Below are 21,499 nucleotides of genomic sequence, written 5' to 3' on the forward strand. Positions count from 1 at the left end.
GCTTTTTAAAAAATCTGAAAAGTGGATTCATAATGTGTCAGTCTGTAAAAGTGTTTATCACTTGCCAAAAAAAAGAGCAGTAAGTGTGCTTTCAAATTGGCAAAGAAATTTCGTTTTGTGACTAATGTGAAAACATGACTCTGTGTGCAAATAGGAATTACAGGCAGAGATTTATTGCGTATTGCTCTGGTGATTTCACAGTTGCATTAGATGGAAAGGGGGAGCCATTTTTTGGTGCAGAAGCAGACTCTTAGCACACACCCAGCTGCTTACCATGTGGAATCATGCACAGTATTTACAAGCGAGTGGGGTTTGAGGTTTCAGTCAGTAATGCAAACACATTCAGCATCACTAAGGCTGGTTGCCCTTGCTGGAGTGTAGGCAGTCACCCAGGTTACAAATGGTGCTGGTCTGAAAAAGCAGTTTGGACATGTGCTTTTTTAAGAATCTGAAAAGTGGATTCAAAATGTGTCAGTCTGTAAAAGTGATTATCACTTGCCAAAAAAAAGAGTAGTAAGTGTGCTTTCAAATTGGCAAAGAAATTTCGTTTTGAAAACAGCAAAAAAAGGCAAAAATATTTTTTGAAAAATATGTAAATATGTGTACTGTATTATAAAATGTTTTATTAAATATTAATACTTTTTTCTTTTTTTTCAGATTGAGATAGATAGTTTTCGAAAACTAGAACCATTTTTAAAGCAATTAAAAAAAAATTTAAATGAATAAATATTTTTTTGAGTGGGTATGGTAAGTCAAAAATATCATGGTCCCTTTTTTCCACTTCTCCACAATCACATTTTCAGTTTTTCTTTGTAGTCTCTCAAGGACCTTGTAATGTGATAATTGATTTTTAGTGTTTTTTTTAAAAAAAATAATAATTACGCGTACCGTACGCGTACGGTAAAAAGAAATCAAAAAAAAGTTTTAAAAACATATATAAAAAATAGATGAAAGGTAAGGTTGGCTCTTAAAAGAGCCGTTGTGTTCATGCAGGGACAGAGGAAAGAAAGATTGGGAATATTAGACGGTACGACAAGTGTGCTGATCTATTTTACTGTTCACTAGGGAAATACTGGTCTCCCTATAAGTAATTAGAGCATGACAAGTGGCGCACCGTACTTCAACCCTCGCAAACCGAGGGTTAATTTCCAGAGGACCAGAAAAAGGAGATGCTCCCCCCACAGAATAAGGGCTCACCTGACCTGCAGAAGAAGGACTCGGCCCTGCAGATGATGGTCCAGGCTGAGCTGCTGTGGATGTGCTTGGTTGATTTACTGAAGGGTTACCTTCAGTAAGTCGAGCATGTGTCCTTCTGTGTACATCCTTAAGGTGTCTCATCATGGTGTGATTCCCAAAGGAATACTTCCTGTCAGGATTCCCTCTTGAAAGTACACGCTTACACAGCTTGCAAGTCACTAAGGGTGCATTTACCTTTTGCTGGCCTTCTGGAAAAGTAAAATACTCCCATACGTAAGAGGTCTTTTGTTTCCTCGCTCTCTGCCTCAAGGTAGTGCTGCTAGCCTCACTCTCAGAAGAGCTCTGCTGTTCTGCCATCGTATCACAAAGACAACCCAGCTCCTTCTCCTGAGGGATCACAAGCAGAAATGAGGGGAATGGGTGTGGTGTAGGAGAGTTCTAGAACTGAAAGTAGTTTCAACCAATCAAAAGTTGTGTTTCATGATCACATGACCCACCGTACGCTTACGATACGCTTACGGCAAAAGTACGCATGCGCGTAAAAAAGACACGCGCTCATGCGCATAACAGTCACTCCCCGACACTTCCCTGTAACGTGCGCGTGTAGCGTACACGCATACGCGCCCCACGCGGAGTACGCGCGGCTACGCAAATTGCGTAACTATACGCAAACAGCGTAGATAAATTACGGACATTGCGTAAACCGTACGCTTACCGTAAGCTTACCGTACGCGCACTAAAAAAAAAATTAAAAAAAATGTATTGCTAATAAATTTTACCTGTTTATTTTATAAAAAATGTAAAATAAAAACATATTGTAGAATTTTAAAAAATTAACCATAGTCTTTAAAAGAGGATAGAAAATTAAAATAAAAATATGTAAAAAAAAAAAAAGAAAAAAAAAAAATTGCATTTAAAAAACCTTGCAAATTCACTGAAAAAACCATGGGTTTCACACACGTTATAGTTAGGAATTAGCATTTAAAAAACCTTTGAAATTCACTGAAAAAACCATGGGTTTCACACACGTTATAGTTAGGAATTAGCATTTAAAAAACCTTAGAAATTCAATGAAAAAACCAAAGGTTTCACACATGTTATATTTAGCTGGACATTTCACTCGTAAGAAACCAATGAAATTCCCCCGTTATAGTTAGTTCAGCTAACTATAACTCGCGCGCCCGCAATGCACTACTGATGACGTCACATATTACATCACTCATGACATGGTCAGTGACATCACTCATGACATCACTGATGACATCTCAAATGACATCACTGATGACATTATCCTTGTGACAGAGTGGTAGACCTCCTCTCACCCTAATATAACCTTTGATACAAACATTCAAAAATAGAGACTAAAATTTTCAAAAAAATGGACATACCAATAACAGTTACAACAACCTATTCAGTAATTCTAAGATCCACATACACATCCACTCATCCACCAACAATCCTATACAGTCACTCATACATGTACTCACACATCATATGTACTCATACACCTAAACATCCTGTAACACAATGCCACTCATCCATAGAGTTACTCACACATAGTCACTCATGCTAATAAAGAATCAAACATCCATTTACTTGCATATACAGTTATACACACACCACCACACTTACTTTTACAGAAACTTACACATACTTAGTCTTTTAAACAATCACTTATAGAAACACATACTTATTCATACAGGAAGTCTACCAATCTCTCACTCTCACATATACTCACTTATAAACACCAATAGTCACATATAATAGTTTAAAACATATGTAGTTACTTATGAAGACACTATTGAGACAGTCATTCACTCACTAACACACCCATGCACACACTCATCCACCCATACAGTCCTGCACACATGCTGTCTTCAACACATACAAACAGTGAGTCACTCATTCATGCATCTATGCACTACGTAATACCCCCCACCGCACCATGAAGACACTCAGACACTCATACTGATACTCAAAAAACCAACTATTAACCTATATAGACACTCATGTAGCTACTCACCAACCCATGCAGCCACTTATATACAAAGTGAGAGACTGATACAGGTATTTACACATTTAAACATTACTCACTTAGCCATGTATTCAAAAAGATACACTTAATCAGTCAGTAATACAATTAATTTTTCAAAAACAAATCATCAATTTAGACACTTATATACTCATTTATTCTTCCATCGACCTTGAGATATACATATATAAAACATATTTAATTTTCAGAAAAACACACATTCACTGGATGATGTCATCAGTGATGTCATTTGAGATGTCATCAGTGATGTCATGAGTGATGTCACTGACCATGTCATGAGTGATGTAATATGTGACGTCATCAGTAGTGCATTGCGGGCGCGCGAGTTATAGTTAGCTGAACTAACTATAACGGGGGAATTTCATTGGTTTTTTACGAGTGAAATGTCCAGCTAACTATAACATGTGTGAAACCTTTGGTTTTTTCATTGAATTTCTAAGGTTTTTTAAATGCTAATTCCTAACTATAACGTGTGTGAAACCCATGGTTTTTTCAGTGAATATATATATAAGTGTGTACTTTACTGTCTCACTATATTTTCCACTATTTGTACATGTCCTGCTATACCTCTGCTTACATTTTACTATTTAGCTAGTTATCAAACTGTATACATTAATATCTCTCTGTGTGACTTAGTGCACACATCAGCTTCCTTCTGACTGTGTACGCATCACTGTATACTTTGATCTGTTACTGTATGCACAGTTATTTAATTATGTGTACAAAGTAAATATATTTACCTAGACCTTGCTGACTTAATAAAAGCATCAGTGAAAACCAGGTCATCTTAATCTATATATCTGTGCCTATCTCATTGCATAACTTTATTCTTAATAAAATACCTGAATATCTCTCTGAATACATTAGTATTTAACTCCTTGTGTCACTGCCTACATTGGTGTATACCCGTGTTTTGCTTTTCTTCACAACTTTTACTCATAGGGCCCGATTCACAGAACAAACTTAAGACTAAATCCTAAACTTAGTACCATTCTGGTATTCACAGAATGCACCTAGTACTTCTGGTATTCACAGAATGAACTTACTACTTTTGCTATTCACAGAATGAACTTAGTACTTTTGCTATTCACAGAATGGATTTACGACTCCTAAACTTACGTCCGCACTCGGGCCGGAAATTCCGGGCCGGAGGCGGAGCTTCCAGCCCGGAGGCGGAGCTTCCGGCCCGGAGGCGGAGCTTCCGGCCCGGAGGCGGGGCTTCCGGCCCGGAGGCGGGGCTTCCGGGCCGGAGGCGGAGCTTCCGGCCCGGATGCGGAGCTTCCGGCCCGGAGGAGGAGATTTCGGCCATAGCTAAATCGGCCGGAATCCCCACCTCCGGGCCGGAAGCTCCGCCTCCGGCCCGGAAGCCCCGCCTCCGGGCCGGAAGCTCCGCCTCCGGGCCGGAATTTCCGGCCCGAGTGCGGACGTAAGTTTAGGAGACGTAAATCCATTCTGTGAATAGCAAAAGTACTAAGTTCATTCTGTGAATAGCAAAAGTAGTAAGTTCATTCTGTGAATACCAGAAGTACTAGGTGCATTCTGTGAATACCAGAATGGTACTAAGTTTAGGATTTAGTCTTAAGTTTGTTCTGTGAATCGGCCCCATACTTCCTGATCAGTAGAGTTTACTTTGTTTTTATCTTCTCCTCTTTTTTAATATTTTTAACTCCTCTAAAGAAAGCCCAATTCGGTAGGGGTTTTGGGCAGTCCCGCGGATTGACTGCTGCACTCAGCTCGGCCCCATGTGTAATTTTGCAGTGCATTCATGGATCCCCGTAGCAAACAAAAATCTTTTTTTAAACTATTCTTAAACACTACCTCTGACACACCACTTTCTACAAACCCCTAAATTATACACAAATAAGCTTTATTCATTACTTCCTGCATTAACATTTTTTCCTCACATTAACCTTCTGGCCTTTTTCGTTCCCTTCCCCCATACTCCTTTAGCTCTGTTTCCATGACGGCCAAAATTGCAACATTCCCTGCTACCAGTAGGTCACAACAGTCTCTACAGCAGCATGCTAACTCCTAAACCCAAGACAGCAGGTGTGGTTGACTATATGCAATTAGAAACATATCCCACATAGCCAATCACACATGTACTTACTTATACTACAACCTAGTTTTAGAGCTTTAGAAGTGCCATAATTAGCGCATCCAATCAAATGTGATCTTTTAAATTTTATTTGCTTGGGTCTCTTTTAACTGACCTCATTTTGAAAACTGCCTCATTCAGCTGCATCCTTCTCCAGCATTCTCCTGTGTGCTACTGCTCCATCCTTCTAAATGGTACTCTGTTGATTTCATTCACATTTCAAAGAAAAACATTTGTTTTCACTAATAGTTCATTTCTCTATTCTTCAGTTCTTTTTGGGACCTCAGTGTCCTTAATGAAATGCCGCTGTGCATGTTTCTGCCATTATACCATTTACTTAAACTCTCCAGCCTGATAAAAATCTGAACATATACATGTCAACACATTGCCTCAAAGGAGTCAATTATATGTAGGGCAAGGAATCCAACAAATTGCAAATAATTTGAGGGCCATAAAGTCACCATTCCAAATCAAATGTTGTTGTTCAGACCACCATTGCTCTTTCCTGCTTAAATGTCAAGGTATGTGTGGGGCCAATTTTGTCCCCGGGATCCCATCCCTCAGGGCCCATCCAAAATACAATGGGGAGGAGGGCTGTGTGACCCCCCTCCATGACATGTCAATCCAACCCATACAACTGTACACCCACTTATTCACCATATAGCCTCTCACATACCCACTCACTCATAATTAGAGCCCCTCAACGCAGCCACTCACTCACCCATACAACCACTCAGACACTCACATACCCACACAACTACTTGCATTCCCATTCACACTTCTATACAAACATTCACTCATCCCCTCACACACCTATACAACCATTCACATAGACACTTACTCTCAAATACAGCTGCTCACACACAAACTCACGTAACCAAACACCCACTCAAACAGCCACTCATTCACCCATACAGCCACGTACACAGACAACTACTCAATCATACAGCCATTAAGTAACCCACTCACCCAACCATACAGCCACTCACATAGCCACTCGCTCGCAAAGCTACTCACACACCTACTTATACCCACATACATACACTCACACATGATGCACACAGCCATGCAGCCACTCACATAATATGTGTTAGAATTAGTATCACTCATTAGTAGTACACAAAGTACACTATTTTAACTTTTGTAGTACCTTGCTATATATGTTTAACACTCATAAACTTTTATTAAATACTCACATTCACTGGATGATGTCATCAGTAAAGTCATTTGAGATGTCATTAGCGATGTCACTGACCAAGTCATGAGTGATGTAGTATGTGAGGTCATATGCAGTGCATTGTGGGGGTGTAAGCTATAATTAGCTCAGCTAAGTATAACTGCTGAATTTCATTGGTTTTGTACGAGTGAAATGTGAGCCTAACTGTAACATCCCTGTGACCTTTGTTTCTCCCAGTGAATTTCTAAGGTTTGTGTTCATCCTATTTCCTGACTAGTATGACCCTTTACGCAGTGTTTCTTTCAGTGAAATTATAAGGTTTTTAAAATGTTTTTATCTGACTATAGTGTCCCTGTAACCTTTGTTTTTTTAAGTGAAATTGATTTTAATATATATATATATATATATATTACCTACTGGCAGTCGCCAGTAGGTAGTTATAGTCAGGACCTATTTTCCATAGGAAATCCGCAACATTCTATTTGGAATAACGTTGGCGCCAATTGACGAATCTTCACGAAATTTTCCAAACTTTTGGCCAGCTCCGGTCCGCTCTTATCCTGAAAATTTCACAGTCATTCGTCAAGCGGGTGCAGAGAAAAAAGGGGGGTCCAAAAACGCATTTTCGCCATGCATTTTCATATAGGACCTGTTGATGCAGCTACAGCCCGAACTGCTTAACGGAATTACACCAAATTTGGCAAAGAGGTAGTCCTCAGTTTAGACTCGTGCCTTTTGATTAAATGGTGTAAATCCGTTCAGTAGTTCCTGAGAAAATTAGAGTTAAAAAGATAGATATATCTGGGCGGAGCCTAACCACACATCTCATCGTGAGATCTGATTGGCTGTCAGCACTTCATCCAAGAAGTGTTGACAGCCATCTTGGGACCAATATACATGATAGCACCTCATTAAAAAGCATTGCAGTTAATCGAAGGTTTTAAGACTTTAGTTACATTATAAATTATTTGTTGATGATACCACACTCATTTTAGTAATTACCATGTGAAAAAGCCTTCTGCTGTGATATCATGAATCATGTTTGAGACAAAACTATTTTCTCATGCTTTTCCCACAGAGGTTTGGAAGGTGATCTATAACCTAAACTGAGAGCATATTTTCTGTAAATTCACATTATCTTTCTCAGTCATGTGAGAATGAAGTCTGACATTCTCAGTAAAACATGTACATCCAAAAAGGGCAGAGACTGTCAGTTGATTCCTTTGTGTTCTACTGCAGCTTCCCAGAGTGTTCTAAAGAACAACTAGAGCGCTAACAGTCCTACTTATGACAAACGTATTGCACACCTGAAGCCATCTTGATTGGAATAAAGTGGTAACTCTTAAAACATTTAATTTAAAAAGGAACTACATGAGGGGGTTCATTTTGCCATCAAAAGTATGATTAGTGCTGCAGAAAGAAAAATTAGGGCACATTTTGAGTGACTCCTCCAATCCTTTTCTATTTCATTAAAACATTCTGACATGCAGACTGAAACATGCACTTTCAATACCAGCAGCAGACATCCCTGGTGAGCAGTAGCTTTACTACAGTGATCTAATAAGCAACAAGAGTGCTAACATTCTGAATTTATGGAAAATGTGTGACACATCTGAATGTATTCTTGATGGAATCAAAGTAAAAAACTGAAAGTATTTCCTACTGAGGAGACTGTAGTAAATGAGGAAATTAGGAAACTTCATAGCAAATAAGTCTCCCAAAATGGCCACCAGAGACAAAAGAGCCCAAATGTAGCACAAATATCACCCAGATGTAGCCCAAGTATAGCCCAATGACAGACTGTCCCAGAGTGTTCTAACGAACAACTAGAACGCTAACAGTCTTACTTATGACAAAAGTATGGCACACCTGAAGCCATCTTGATTGGAATAAAGTGGTAACACTTAAAACATTTAATTTACAAAGGAACAAAACGAAGGGGTTCATTTTGCCATAGAAATTATGATTAGTGCTTCAGAAAGAAAAATTAGGGCACATTTTGACTTCTCAAATCCTCTTCTATTTCATAAAAAAATTCTGACATGCAGATTGAAACATGCACTTTGAATACCAGCAGTAGACTTCCCTGGTGAGCAGTAACTTTACTACAGTGATCTAATGAGCAACTAGAGTGCTAACATTCAGAATTTATGGCACATGTGTGACACATCTGAATGCCTTCTTGATGGAACCAAAGTAAAAAACTGAAAGTATTTCCTACTGAGGAGACTGCAGTAAAAGAGGAAATTAGGAAACTTCATAACAAATAAATCTCCCAAGATGGCCACCAGAGACAAAAGAGCCCAAATGTAGCCCAAATATCACCCAGATGTAGCCCAAGTATAGCCCAATGACAGAATGTCCCAGAGTGTTCTTAAGAACAACTAGAGCGCTTACTGTCTTACTTATGACAAAAGTATGGCACACCTGAAGCCATCTTTATTGGAATAAAGTGGTAACACTTAAAACATTTAATTTAAAAGGGAACACAATGAGGGGGTTCATTTTGCCATAGAAATTATGATTAGTGCTGAAGAAAGAAAAATTAGGGCACATTTTGAGTGACTTCTCAAATCCTCTTGTATTTCATTAAAAAATTCTGATATGCAGACTGAAACATGCACTTTTAATACCAGCAGCAGACTTCCGTGGTGAGCAGTAGCTTTACTACAGTTTTCTAATGAGCAGCTAGAGTGCTAACATTCAGAATTTATGGCAAATGTGTGACATATCTGAATACCTTCTTGATGGAATCAAAGTAAAAAACTGAAAGCATTTCCTACAGAGGAGACTGCAGTAAATGAGGAAATTAGGAAACTTCATAACAAATAAATCTCCCAAGATGGCTACCAGAGACAAAAGAGCCCAAATGCAGCACAAATATCACCCAGATGTAGCCCACATGTAGCCCAATGACAGAAGTGTGCAAAACACTTATTTTTTGTGTATTTGCAGTTTTATATAGTGTAGACTTGTCAGGTATTGGGGTGCTTTACATGAGCATTGGTTACATCACACAAGATCAAATTCATTTTGGTTGTAGACATGGGGAGATTAAGTGATTTGACCAGAATCACAGAATGTTGAGCTGAAGCAGAAACTCCAACCTGGTTCCCCAGTTGTAAAGTCTGCAGCTCTGGAAGTAACACCACATCCTCTCCCCTGAGTGCAAATTTTAACCAAGTGGTCAACTGGATAAAAAAATATAAAGATTACAAATAATTTAAAAGTTCTTTGTCGCTATTTGCAAACTCAGAAAATATGTCCTCATTTTAGTTTTTTAGAGCACTAACCATAATTTTGATGCAAATAATCAATCAATCAATCAATCAGTGACACTTATGAAGCGCGCTACATACCCGTAGGGTCTCAAGGCGCTGGGGGGGGGGGGGGGTGCCGCTACTGCTCGAACAGCCAGGTCTTCAGCTTCTTCCTGAAGGAGAGGTGGTCTTGGGTCAGGCGCAGGTCGGACGGGAGGGAGTTCCAGGTCTTGGCGGCCAGGTAGGAGAAGGACCTTCCTCCTGTAGTCGTTCTTCGGATGCGGGGGACGGCGGCGAGGGCGTGGTTGGCTGATCGGAGGTGGCGTTTGGGAGCGTAGAAGTTGACTCGGCTGTTGAGGTAGCTCGGGCCTTGGTCGTGTAGGGCTTTGTGTGCGTGGGTGAGGAGGCGGAAGGTGATTCTCTTGTTGACGGGGAGCCAGTGAAGGTCTCTCAGATGTCCGGAGATGTGGCTGGATCGTGGGATGTCGAGGATGAGTCTGGCTGAGGCGTTTTGGATCCGCTGGAGTCTCTTCTGGAGCTTGACGGTGGTCCCGGCGTAGAGGGCGTTGCCGTAGTCCAGTCGGCTGGTGACGAGGGCCTGGGTGACGGTCTTCCTGGTCTCTGTGGGGATCCACCAGAAGATCTTCCGTAGCATGCGTAGGATGTTGAAGCACGCCGAGGAGACGCTGTTGACTTGTCTGGTCATGGAGAGGGAGGAGTCCAGGATGAAGCCCAGGTTTCGTGCATGGTCTGTCGGTTTGGGTGCGGTGCCCAGGGCGGGAGGCCACCAGGAGTCATCCCAGGCGGAGGGTGAGGAGCCCAGGATGAGGACCTCCGTCTTGTCCGAGTTCAGTTTCAGGCGGCTGGTCGTCATCCACTCGGCTACCTCTTTCATCCCTTCGTGCAGGTTGGCTCTGGCGGCGGCGGGGTCGTTGGTCAGGGAGAGGATCAGCTGGGTGTCGTCGGCGTAGGAGATTATGCTGAGGTGGTGTTTGCGTACGATGGCCGCGAGGGGGATCATGTAGACGTTGAAGAGGGTGGGGCTCAGGGACGATCCTTGGGGGACGCCGCAGATGACTTCGGAGGCCTCTGACTTGTACGGTGGTAGGCGGACTCTCTGTGTTCTTCCGTCGAGGAAGGAGATGATCCATTCCAGCGCCTTGTCCTGGATTCCGATGTTGCTGAGGCGCCGTACTAGGGTGCGGTGGCAGACCGTGTCGAATGCCGCGGAGAGGTCTAGGAGGATGAGGGCCGCTGTTTCTCCATTGTCCAACAGGGCTCGGATGTCATCGGTGGCGGCGATGAGGGCGGTCTCGGTGCTGTGTTTGGCTCGGAAGCCGGACTGTGAGGGGTCGAGGGATCCGTTCGTCTCGAGGAAGGCGGCCATCTGCTTGTTGACGGTCTTCTCGATGACCTTGGCTGGAAACGGGAGAAGCGAGATGGGGCGGTAATTCTTGAGGTCGGTGGGGTCCGCTGTTGGTTTCTTGAGTAGAGCGCTGAGTTCGGCGTGTTTCCAGCTTTCAGGGAAGATGGCGGTGTCGAAGGAGGTGTTGATGATGTCACGCAGGTGGGGTGCGATGACAGCGTCGGCCTTGTTGAAGACGTGGTGAGGGCAGGGGTCGGTCGGTGATCCGGAGTGGATGGAGTTCATCGTGCGGATGGTGTCTTCGGTGCTGATCCGGGTCCAGGCGTGGAGGGTGGTGGTGGGGGGGGGGGGTGGCTGGTCGGTCGTGGTGTGCGTTGGTTGGTTGTTGAAACTGCTGTGTATGTCCGTGATCTTGTTGTGGAAGTATGAGGCGAGGGAGTTGCAGAGGTCTTGCGATGGGGTGATGTCGTTGTTTCCTGCGCTGGGGTTGGAAAGCTCTTTCACGATGTTGAAGAGTTCCTTGCAGTTGTGTGCGTTGTTGTCCAACCGGTCCTTGAAGGCTGTTTTCTTGGCGGTGCGGATCAGCTGGTGGTGTTTCCGGGTGGCAAGTTTGTAGGAGGTCCTGTTGTCCGGTGTCGGTTCCCTTTTCCAGACTTTCTCGAGGGCTCGGCAGTTCTTCTTGGAGCTCTTGAGTTCGTCGGTGAACCATGGGGCCTTCTTGCTGCCGGGTCTGCTAGGCGGGGTCCTCAGCGGGGCGAGTTCGTCCGCGCAGCTGCTGATCCACTTCGTGAGGTTGTCGGCGGCCTGGCTGGGGTTCGCTGAGCTGGCAGGAGGGTGTTGGCTCAGGGAGGTGGCGAGCTGGTCTGCTGTGATCTTGTTCCAGCTTCTGCGGGCGGTCTGTTGCTGGTGTTGGTGGGTCGTCGTTCTCTTGAAGGTGAAGTGGACGCAGCTGTGGTCCGTCCATTGAAGCTCTGTGGCGTGGCTGAAGTCGATGTCTGTGCTGGATGAGAAGACGGCGTCGAGTGTGTGTCCGGCGAGGTGGGTGGGGGTGGACACCAGTTGCTTGAGTCCCAGGTTGGCGAGGTTGGCGAGCAGGGTGCTGGTGTTGTGGTCGTTGTTGTTCTCCAGATGGAAGTTGAGGTCTCCCAGGAGGATGTAGTCAGCGGAGGGGAGGGCATGCGGGCTGACGAAGTCGGCGATGTCCTCGCTGAATTGCGTGCGTGGTCCAGGGGGTCGGTAGATCAGGGTGCCTCTGAGGGTGGTGTTCGGGTTGGTGTGGATCTGGAAATGCAGGTGTTCGGCGCTGGTCAGGGTGTTGTCGGTGCTGGTCGTGAGACGGATGGTGTTCCTGTGGATGATGGCGATGCCTCCTCCCATCTGGTTGGCGTTTCGGTCCCTCCGGACGATCTTGTAGCCCTCTGGGATAGCGATGGCGATGTCGGGAGCTGAAGAGGCGTTCATCCAGGTCTCCGTGAGGAAGGCAACGTCAGGGGCTGTGGCGTCTAGGAGGTTCCAGAGTTCGATGGCGTGTCTGTGGATGGAGCGGGTGTTGAGCAGGATGCACTTGAGGTGGGTGCTGCTGGAGTTCGACTTGGCGGGTGCTGGTGCGGGGCTGGTCTGGATGCAGGAGAACTTGCAGGCGTGGCAGCTGAAAGGTCCGTGGGTGCGTATTGGAGTGGCTTGGTGGCATTCTGGGAGTCGGCCGGTGTTGAGAGCGATGAGGGCGGCGGCTGAGTACGTCAGGCGGGTAGGTCGAGGCCTTCGAGGTCCAGGGGTCCTGGCGCTGGGCGCGGTCCGGTGGCGGACGGGCGCAGACGGGCTTACCTTTGGCGCGCCTTCGGCGCACAATCGGCGCGCCCGCTGCGCGTGACCGCTGCGCGTTCGCACGGTCGCCATTTAAGGCGAAGTGCGCGGGTGGGCGGAGCAGCTGGGAGGCGGGAGCGGGGAGGGTTACAGAAGGCAAAAAGGGGCGGGGACAAGCGGCGGTGGCGGGAAGGGAGGGCGGGGGGCGTCGAGGTAGGCGGACAACAAGGAAGGAGGGCAACACGGAACAAAAATTAAAATACAGTACAAACAGGCAAAAATGAACGCTAAACCAGGGAAAAAAAACAAGTTTAGCCCAAACAAGCACAAAGAACCGTCAAAACAAGGAAAGCCACTCGCAGCGGCGGCAGCCGGCAAACGAGGCAGCAGCGAGGCAGAGGGCGGCAAGGGGCACACGCAGCAGCTGGTGGCCGTGCGGCGCGGGGGTGTCCCACAAGTGGGTCACACTCACCTGCGTCGCACGGTCGCCATTTAAGGCCAAGTGCGCGGGTGGGCGGAGCAGCTGGGAGGCGGGAGCGGGGAGGGTTACAGAAGGCAAAAAGGGGCGGGGACAAGCGGCGGTGGCGGGAAGGGAGGGCGGGGGGCGTCGAGGTAGGCGGACAACAAGGAAGGAGGGCAACACGGAACAAAAATTAAAATACAGTACAAACAGGCAAAAATGAACGCTAAACCAGGGAAGAAAAACAAGTTTAGCCCAAACAAGCACAAAGAACCGTCAAAACAAGGAAAGCCACTCGCAGCGGCGGCAGCCGGCAAACGAGGCAGCAGCGAGGCAGAGGGCGGCAAGGGGCACACGCAGCAGCTGGTGGCCGTGCGGCGCGGGGGTGTCCCACAAGTGGGTCACACTCACCTGCGTCGCACGGTCGCCATTTAAGGCCAAGTGCGCGGGTGGGCGGAGCAGCTGGGAGGCGGGAGCGGGGAGGGTTACAGAAGGCAAAAAGGGGCGGGGACAAGCGGCGGTGGCGGGAAGGGAGGGCGGGGGGCGTCGAGGTAGGCGGACAACAAGGAAGGAGGGCAACACGGAGCAAAAATTAAAATACAGTACAAACAGGCAAAAATGAACGCTAGACCAGGGAAAAAAAACAAATAAGACCCTCTCATATATGTAATTTCTAAAGGAAAAGCTCTAGGTATTACAATTTTGATTACATCAAGATGATGTCAGGCGTTCCACACTTTTGTAATAAATATAGAATGTTAGCAATCTAGTTGTTCATTGGGATACTGTTGAGAGGCAGAGGCCAGGGGCACGGACTCTGAAAATTGAAGGCAGGTAGGAGAGTGCAGAGGCAACAATTTGACCGCACTGGGCAGGCAGGAAGGGCAGTGGCAGCACAACAGACTATGGAGGGCAGTGGAAAGGGGGTCAGGGGCAACAAACCAACAATACTGGACTGGCAAGAGAGGATGTGGCAATATAATAGACCATTGTGGGCAGAAGGAAGAGGCAGTGGTAGTACAACCATACATGCCAACAGACCCGTTTCAGCCAGGAAACGTCCAATGTTTTTAAGCTCAAATGGGCTTTATTTGATCTGTCTCCTGTCTACAATCTCCTCTTTTTTCAATGTTACGCAAAGGGGAAAATCAATACCCCAGTTTTTTTTCAAAATCTCCCTCTTACCAAGTTCAAAATGTTCGCAAGTATGGTACATTGGATCATGGTAGGCAGGAGGAATTGGGGTAGGGACATGGACTCGGATAACAGAGGACAGGAGGGACATGGAGAGGTGCACCAAACTGACCCTACAGGGCAGGCATCAGGGTTTGCAGCAGCACAATACACCACACAGGGCATGCGGGACGGGAGTGCAGCACAACAATCCATAGAAAGCAATAGGGAGGGGACAGGACCATGCACATGGACAACAGAGAACAGAGGGGAAAGAGGCAATGGTAGCTAGCTGACCATAATGGACATACAGGAGAGAAAGCTGCAGCATAACAGAGCATAAAGGGCAGGAGGGACGGGTCAGGGGCATTACAATGGAACAGACAAGACAGGAGGGAGAAAATAGGGGTCTACACATGGAAACAGAGGGCTGGGGGCAAGGGGGCAAGGCAGGAGCAGCAAGATGACCATGGAGGTCAGGCAGGATGGGCACTATAAACAAGACACACCATGGAGAGCAACAGTGAGACTACGGTGGCATACACACAGACCATGGAGGGAAGGTGGGAGGGGGTCAGGGGCAGCTAGCTGACTACACAGGGAAGGTGGGAGGGGCCATGGCAGCAGAGAAGACTATGCATGGCAAGCGGGAGGGTTAGTGGCAGCACAATGGCTATGATGGGCAAGAAGGAGGGTGCAGGGGCATGCACAAAGGACCATGGAGGATAGAAGGGAGGGTCAGGACCTGGGCACAGACAAGAGAGTTCAGGGGAAGGGGCATCACAACAGACCGCATGGGGCAGGCAGGAGGAGCAGTTGCAGCACAACAGACCTAGGAGGGCAGAAGGGTGTGGCAGTAAAATGGACCATGGAGGACAGGAAGAAAGGGATAGGGACATGGCATGTGGACAGGCAGGGTGGAGGTGGCAGGGACAGGTTACAGTCATCTGACAATGCTAGGCAGGTGGGAGGGGAGTGGCAGCTCAACAAAACACTCAGAGTAGATAGGAGTGGCAGGTCCATGGAACATGGTGGGCAAAAAGGATGGAGCAGGGGCATGCACAAAGACATCGGAGAGCAGGGGGAAGGAGAATAGGGGCAGCAAGCTAAGCACAGAGGCTAAGCAGGAGGTCAATGATGGGCCATAGAATTGGGCAATGGAGGGCACGAGGAGTGGACTGGTACATCATGCTAATTGGAGGGCAGTGGCAGCACATCAGACCATGCATGGCAGGAGGGAGGAGGCTAGTCCATGGATTCAGACAATAGAGGATAGGGGGGAGGTGGATGGGGCAGCAAGCTTACTGTTCAGAGAAGGTGAGTATTAGGAACTTTATTGTTTTTAAAATTTGTGTCTGGGCGAACTACTTAAAATATGAACAAGTATGCAGCATAATCTCACTTTTATTCAGGAAGAAGAGGACGTTTGTGACTGTGACTCCAGGCTCACTTGGCAGAAACACCCCCTGACCCTCCACCCCCATCGCAAAATGTAATGCCCGTGAAAAGGGTAGGTGGATGCAGTGTTATATAGAACATAGTCATGAGAGCACGATTGAAAATGAAAACTAGATATGGTATATGGTATAAACTATACACCAAAAAGTGGGATATAACATGAACCGGGGCGTGAAATATAATATGCAATTCATTATGCGCAATGACAGATTCATTGGGGAGCACGAGATAGCACAGGCACTAGCGTGTGCTATGCGATATGCGCCTTGGAGTGTAATATGCACAGGGCAGTGTTGTGTAACCTAACTAGTCTCTAAAGTTGTAATATAAAATATGTGCAGCGGAGTATAACGTTGCATATGCACTGTGACAAAGATATAGAGCCCAGATTGTAATATGTATGGCATAGCGCTGTGCGTTATAACATAGGCATCGAGGAAGGCATGTTTGATGGGGCAATATAACCCGTGCGAAGGCAAGTGTGGCATGACATATTCACGGGGTGGTGTTACAGTGCACATGGGCTAGAGAGTGTCATAGCATACGCACTAGCTGGTGGAATACAACTCAGAGGTGTGTGTGCACTCGGCGGGCACTGGTGGGTGTAACACAGGATTGAGCTCAGCCAGGAGCACGCTGTGACTCTCAAGTGCGGATCCTCTCCTTTCCAGAGAGTAAAATGAAAAGTATTACACATCCGGCAGTGGATGTGTGTTTTATTAACCATGAGGGGGGTTTCTTGCATAGTTTGGTCGAATTTTTGTCGAATCCCGTTTGAATGGCTTGGTGTGCGTGTGTATTAAATGTGCCCGTCAATAGCTACCCATGTTTGGCGGTGTAAATACATTCCACGTGGATTCATTGTATGCACAGTCGCCTTTTATTGAAAATCACGCAAATCGTCATGGTGATAGGTACATATGGTTTGTCCAGCATGCCCTAGGTGTTTCTATAAATATATATATTTTTAAAATAATAAAAAACAAAGGCCCCCTCCTAAAGAATACAAGAACAAAAAAGGGCCATGACCCGGGGGCTGGGGTCCCCGGGGCCGCTTAAGGCCTTGGGAGGGGGGTCCCGCGGCCCCCTTCCAAATTTATTTTTTTCAACAAAATAAATTAGGATGCAGGCCCTGGGGGATGGGGTCCCCAGGGACAATAAATTAGAAAAAGAAGGGGGGCCCCACAGCCCTCCTTCCTAAAAAAATAAAATAAATAAAAGACCGGCATCGCGCCGGAGGCCACACACCCTCCTTGCAGCACTCTGCAAATGCGTCCCCTGGCCAGTTGTAAGTTGGGAATTAATTCCCCTTCAATACTGAGGGTCCCTGAGGGCCAACTAGCCCAACAGGTATCTCCAGTATGTGCCAGGGAGCTGCGTTGCACCTCTATGCAATGCAGTTCTGTGGCGCTTACTGGAGGTACCTAGTGGGCTTTTTTCCCCTAGGGACCCTCAGGATTCTTAATCTCCCAACTTAAAAAGGCCACAGGGCGTGTTTACACAGTGGGGAAGGGATGGGACAGGGCCTGAGGTGACGTGTGCAAACACACCCTATGGCGCGTTTTAAGTTGGGAAAATAATTCCCCTTCAATCCTGAGGGCCCCTGGGGGCTAACTAGCCCACCAGGTCCTTTCAGTAAGCGCCACTGAGCTGCGTTGCAGAGAGGTGGTCCAGGCCGTGCCACTTTTTACACCTCTCTGCAATGCAGCTCTGTGGCGCTTACTAGAGGTACCTAGTGGGCTAGTTGGACCCTAGGGACCCTCAGGATTCAAATGAACTTAATCTCCCAACTAAAAACGGCCACAGGGCGTGTTTACACAGTGGTGAAGGGAGGGGACGGGGCCTGAGTTAACATGTGAAAACACACCCTGTGGCGTGTTGTAAGTTGGGGAAATAATTCCCCTTCAATCCTGAGGGACCCTGGGGGCCAACTAGCCCAACAGGTGCTTCCAGTAAGCACCACTGTGCTGCATTGCAGAGAGGTGGTCTAGGGCTTACCCCTTTTTACATCTCTCTGCAACGCAGCTCTGTGGTGCTTACTGGAGGTACTTAGTGGTCTAGTTGGATCCTAGGGACCCTCAGGATTCAAGGGGACTTAATCTCCCAACTTAAAACAGCCACAGGTCGTGTTTACACAGTGGGGAAGGGAGGGGACGGGGCCTGAGGTGACGTGTGCAAACACGCCCTGTGGCACGTTTTAAGAGGTAGTTTTAATCCCCTGCCCTATTATATACTAGGGGTTTACAGAGGAGGTCATGCTAATCACAGGGGGACCCCAACACATAGTGTTCCCTAGTGTATTTAGGTGTTTTCACTGTATTCTGAGTGTCTTTTAACATAGCACTGGCTCTAGGACTGGTTAGTCAGACTCAGATACCACCAGTATCCGTCTGAAAAAGATGAGGGTACAGGATGATTTTGCAACAAGGCTTCTTTCTGCTCTTCTGTTTGTTCTTTCTGCACGTTATCCTTCTTCCTGCACTTTTCTTCATCTTTGAGGACTTCTGTTGCTTCTTTCTGCATTTCTTTTTTTTCTTTCTGTGCGTTTTTTCTTCTTCCTTCACATGTCCTATCTCTGTAGGCATAGTTCGAAATTCACTGAAAAAACCATAGGTTTCAGGCACGTTATAGTTAGGAATTAGCTGACCATGTCATAAGTGATGTAATATGTGATGTCATCAGCAGTGCATTGCGGGCGCGCGAGTTATAGTTAGCTGAACTAACTATAACAGGGGAATTTCAATGGTTTTGTACGAGTGAAAAGTTCAGCTAACTATAACGCCCCTGAAACCCATGTTTTTTTCAGTGAATTTTTAAAGTTTTGTAAATGCTAATTCCTAACTATAACGTGCCTGAAACCTATGGTTTTTTTCAGTGAATATATATATATAAGGAAAGAAGTTGCACTCAGCGAAAATGCACACACAAGCAGGTTTTATTTCCTCATACTGCACAGCAAAGCCAAAATTGTAATCAGACTCATGCATCAGGCCTTACGTGTTTCAAACTTCAACAGTTCTTGTTCACAGGCCATGTCGAGTGAGGTAACAAAGATGTAGCTGACATCCATCTGCCAATAAATACCATACCACCCACAGTGGGCCTCAAGGTGAGTATCGAATGAATGATGGTGCCAGTAATTTTGCTGCAAACATTATTCTCAACTGGGTTTGCTCACAGTCCGACAGTTAAAAAACAAAATTTTCAAAGCCCTAGTTGGTGAATCTGAAAGCACATTCCTGATATCGCCGGGTATTTCAAAAGGCCTGTTGTCCCTTTGAGTTGCTGTACATCAAAGTCACTCAGGGCCCGCATTGCTGCAGTGGTGCACTTTCATGGCTGGACTGGCCAAATTAAATGAAAGGAAAGAAGTTGCTCTCCGCAAAAATGGACACACAAGCAGATGTTATTTCCTCATAATCCATAGCAAAGCCAAAATTGTAATCAAACTCATGCATCAGGCCTTACACATTTCAAACTTCAACAGTTCTTGTTCAGAGGCCAAGTTGAGTGAGGCTACAAAGATGCAGCTTACATCCATCTGCCAATAAATACCATACCGCCCACAGTAGGCCTCAAGGTGAGTAACCAGATGAATTATGGTGCCAGTAGTTTTGCTGCAAACATTATTCCCAAGTGAGTTTACCCACAGTTCGACAGTTAAAAAAACAAAATGTTCAAAGCCCCAGTGGGTGAATCTGAAAGCACAATCCTGATTTCGCAGGGTATTTCTAAAGGCCTGTTGTCCCTTTAAGTGGCTGCAAATCAAAGTCACTCAGGGCCCGCATTGCTGCAGTGGTGCACTTTCATGGCTGGACTGGCCACATTACGTGAAAGGAAAGAAGTTGCCCTAGGCGAAAATGCACACACAAGCAGGTTTTATTTCCTCATAATCCACAGCAAAGACAAAATTGTAATCAGACTCATGCATCAGGCCTTACGCCTAACTTTTTTTGTTGAATTTGGAAGGGGGCCACGTCCCCCGGGTCATGGCCTTTTTTTTTTTAATTCTTTAGGAGGGGGGCTGCGTTGCCCCCTCCTCGGGCCACTTATGGCCCCGGGGACCCCATCCCCCGGGGCCGGCCTTTGTTTTTTATTATTGTCTTTTTCAAAACATTTTTATAGAAACACCTAGGACATGCTGGATAAACCGTATGTACCTATCACCATGACGATTTGCGTGATATTCATTAAAAGGCGACTGCACACAATGAATCCACGTGGAATGTATTTACACCGCTAGTGAAGCGCTGACGTGTCTGACGTCCTACCGTGCCTAATCCCGGCGCCCCCGCCGGTGGGTACTCTCCAAGTAGACACCCTTGTCGTTTATGTATACAAACATGGGTAGCTATTGACGGGCACATTTAATACACACACACACACCAAGCCATTCAAAGGGGATTCGACAAAAATTTGACCAAACTAGGCAAGAAACACACATCCACCACCGAATGTGTAATACTTTTAATTTACTCTCTGGAAAGGCGACAAACCTCACTTGAGAGTCACAGCGTGCTCCTGGCTGAGCTCAATGCTGTGTTACACACACCAGTGCCCGCCGAGTGCCATACACCTCTGTATTGTATTCCTCCAGCTAGTGCGTATGCTATGACACTCTCTAGCCCATGTGCACTGTAACACCACCCCGTGAATATGTCATGCCACACTTGCCTTCGCACAGGTTATATTGCCCCATCTAACGTGCCTTCCTCGATGCCTATGTTATAACGCACAGCGCTATGCCATACATATTACAATCTGGGAATCATATCTTTGTCACAGTGCATATGCAATGTTACACTCCCCAGCACATATTTTATATTACAACTTTAGAGACTAGTTAGGTTACACAACACTGCCCTGTGCATATTACACTCCAAGGCGCATATCGCATAGCACGCGCTAGTGCCTGTGCTATCTCGCGCTCTCCAATGAATCTGTCATAGCGCACAATGTATTGCATATTATATTTCACGCCCGATTCATCTTATATCACACCTTTTGGTGCATAGTTTATACCATATACTATATCTAGTTTTCATTTTCAATCGTGCTCTCAGGACTATATTCTATATAACACTGCATCCACCTACCATTTTCACTGGCATTCCATTTTGCGATGGGGGGTGGAGGGTCAGGAGGTGTTTCTGCCAAGTGAGCCCGGAGTCACAGTCACAAACGTCCTCTTCTTCCTGAATAAAAGTGAGATTATACTGCATACTTGTTCATATTTTAAGTAGTTCACACAGACAAACATTTTAAAAACAATAAAGTTCCTAATACCCACCTTCTCTGAACAGTTAGCTTGGTGCCCCATCCACCTCCTCCCTATCCTCTGTTGTCTGAATCCATGGACTATACTCCTCCCTCCAGCCATGCATGGTCTGATGTGCTGCCACTGCCCTCCATTTAGCATGATGTACCAGTCCACTCCTCCTGCCCTCCATTGCC

Source organism: Triturus cristatus, chromosome 8 (assembly GCF_964204655.1).
Source record: "Triturus cristatus chromosome 8, aTriCri1.1, whole genome shotgun sequence".
Classification (NCBI taxonomy): Eukaryota; Metazoa; Chordata; class Amphibia; order Caudata; family Salamandridae; genus Triturus; species Triturus cristatus.